Genomic DNA, 3,453 nt, shown 5'->3' on the forward strand with positions numbered 1-3,453 from the left:
TCTCATTTTGGCTACCTCCCTGTGTATGAGGTAGAGTTGCTATATCTCATGGGCTTGGTCTGCAGGGTACAGTGGCATAGCCTTCCTAATCACCCATGCTTGGCACTCCAGGAGCACTGCCTGCCTGCCTGCCCCCTCCAGTAGCCCCGCCATGTGGGCTGTGAACACCTTGTAATTGAGCCTTGATAGCTGTTGGCACATCAATGGCAAGAATTTACCCCCCAGGCCATCAGCTGCAAGTACTGGCTGTGACCACCAACCTCTGACTACCATGGAGGACCGGCTGCACAGGGGCTCACCCGACAGAGCAGGACTTCAGTGGTGGTTGTGCCCACTGAGTCTGCCCCTTCAGTGTGTTGCTTGTGGAGGTGGATGGATGGTGGAACTTTGATGTATGTGGTCTGAAGCTTTCCATTGGGTACACCAGCTCTGGGGTCTCCCTGGAGGTACTGGCGAAGGTCAGCCACCACCTGTGTTCTGCCTGGAGCCACCTGGTTTGAACTACAAAGCAATTTGCAGATGGTTGCTACTACTCAGCTTGAAGGGACCCAGGCAAGGCTTAGCTGTGAACCAAGGCCAGCTACTGTTAAGTGGTGGGCCTGAGGCCACTTGGCTAGTGGTATAGGACGCATTGGGGCCAGATGCTGCTTGTCTGAGAGATTTTAAGAAAATCTGAACCATGAGCTGCAATTGCCATTCATTTGGAAAAGCCCACTGGAAATAGCTTGAGTGGGGCGGGGAGAACAGTGAGCCAGGTTGATGGAGACTCAGATCTGGTGCCAGTCTCTAGCTCTGGGGGGCAAGGCTTACCAAAAGAAAAGGCCTCTGCCAGCATTTCTGTCTGGGAGAAAGCTGTCCAACCCCCAGCTCATGCCTTGTTACCAGACAGTTCAGGTCCTCTCCATGTCTCTCGTGCCTTTCAAACTGCTGCCCCAGTGCTGGACCTCAGAGAACTGAGTAAGTCCATGCCTGGGCCCTTTAAGAGGAACTACCTGAGGCTCCAGGAGCTCTCTGCCTTACTCAGCCGCGCACTCTGCTGGTTTTTACACTTACAAGTGGGGACTTCTCTTTCTGGCACCAGAACCCTGGGCTGTGGAGGCCTGGTGTGGCTGAGACTCCTTGTTCGTCAGGGGGAATCCCTGCAGCCGAAATATCCCTCCCAATTTTTATCCGACACATGGTTTTAGGACCATCCTGTTCTGTATCTCAGGCACCCAACTGTTGGGAACCGTCCCACCTGGTTTCAGGGACTGTAGCCTTGCTAACAGGCAAGGAGGCCCCAAGGCTGGAGCTGAGCAAGGAGGCCTTAGGAAAATAGGCCACTGAGGAGACAAAACCTGTCCCCCTGGCACATTATCCTGTTTGGCCCCGCAGGATGGCTGGTTAATCAATGATGGGTAAAACCCCTCAATGGCAGGGGCAACCTAAGACAGGCACAGTTGCAGGGAGCCATCATGGGAACTATTTGGGGGAGACAAAGAGCAAAAGACCCTCACCCCTCAGCTTTGATACGGCCAGAGTCTTCATTCTATCTGAAAGAAGTCTCCTTATCTATTGGTTGCTTTGCCCCACCCACCTGGCTCAGGCTTGAAACAATACTAGACAGCCTTGAACTGGACCAGGTGGTTCTCAGGGACAATGAGGCCTGGAAAAGGAATGTGTTAAATCCTATGAAACTAACTTTGCTAAGAATGCCTTGAGTTAATGTGTACTGGTGATTGGGGTTGAGCATAGAATATGATCCATTTCCCAGGTTTCAGGGCTGAATGGGTGCCCTGTTTCCCAAACCCTAACCTGAGACAAATCTCCTGTGTCCCTTCAGTTGTTATCTATGATCTCTTTGTTTTCTGTAAACATAGCCTTTAGACATTGATGGATGAGCTTTGCATCCATGCTGTATACCCCTGCGCAAATGGTTCTCAATAAAAGCCACTTCAAGATGGGCTCAGAGGCCTTCTCCACTGGAGGGAAGTGCCACCCCTTTCCTCTGGCAGACTGAGGAAAGTGGGACAATTTATTTCCCCATCTGTGATGACTCGGGGCATATTTTGCAGGACAGAGTCCGACCTCTGCCTCAGCTGGCGTCTGAACAGGGACCCTCAGATCCAGAGCCCTGCGCCACCTCACCCAACCAGTCTCAGTGTGGCTTTAATTCCCTAGTTGTAGGACTTCAATTCAGCCAGGTTTCAGGCAGTTCTGAATGATTCTATAGTTGAGTTGTAATTTTGATGTGGTTGTGGGAGAAGGCAAGTACTGTGTTTACCTATACCAGCATCTTGCTCAGAAGTCTGTATTAGTCTTTTCAAAGAATTAATTTTAGCTTCATTCTTTTCTATTGGGGAAGTGGAAGATATTGCAGAGCAGTGAACAAGAAAGACTTGGTAAGAGGGCTCAAATCTTCGCTATGGCACTGTTGTCTTCCATTTCTTCAATTTCTGTGCTTATTTTCTACTTTCTTTGGGTATTTCTGTACTACTTTTAGGTTTTTGTTTTTTCTTACTAGGTTGTATTATTCTCCCTCTCCTTTCTCCTTTCTAAGATATCTGTACCTTGGCCTGAAGACTCTCCTACTCCTCTCTCTACTCCTCTCCTTTTATTTTTCATAGGAATTTCCACCAATAAATTTGCACTTCTAACTCCTTGAGGTGTCTGCTTCCTGACAGACCCAAAATGACAGCCCCCAAAATGGAAACAACCCAAATGATCATCAGTGATCATTTGGTGCATGGATAAACTTCAGAAAGTGATGAAGACAATGTAAATAGTGCAGATTACGAGTATGCCTTGTCTGTAACTGTCACATTATGCAAGCACACAAAAAATTCTGCCAATATTGGAAAACTTATTTCAGCAAATACTATTTAGCAATTAAGGAACAAACTACTCATGGATGTATACAACATGAATGAATCAAAAAACAGTATGCCAAGCAAATAAGCTGAGAGCAGAAAAGAGTACACACTACCTGGTTCCATTTATATGGAGTTCTTGAACAGTAAAGGGGATGGAATGGGGAACAGACTCAAAAAGGCACAAGGGATCTTCCTGGAATGATGGAAATGTTTTATATCTTAGTAGAGTTATGCCTTCATGAGTATGCACTTGTCAAAATGTATCCAACTATACATTTAAGATCTCATTTCCCTGTGTAACATCTCAATACACAAGTGCAAAAACAATTTTTCCTGATTTAAGATGTCATTTTTCTTCTTCTAGATCTGTCCACTTCTGCTTTATACTTTGAGGCTATGTTATCAAGTATCTGAAAATTAGAATATTACTGGTGAATGGAAACTTCAGCTTAATACATACACAAACTTGTCCTGCACTCGTCCTGTCCTGTCCTGTCCTGTCCTTGCCTAGTCTTTTGTGCTTCATCATGCAGACCTGTCTTGTTGTTTTCGGGTCAGGTTTACACCAGATCCCGCGAGGCACAGAACCAGCTGCAAGCGA

This window comes from Pteronotus mesoamericanus, unplaced genomic scaffold, assembly GCF_021234165.1.
Source record: "Pteronotus mesoamericanus isolate MK-2021 breed Mesoamerican mustached bat unplaced genomic scaffold, CSHL_Meso_final contig_98, whole genome shotgun sequence".
In the NCBI taxonomy this organism is placed as follows: Eukaryota; Metazoa; Chordata; class Mammalia; order Chiroptera; family Mormoopidae; genus Pteronotus; species Pteronotus mesoamericanus.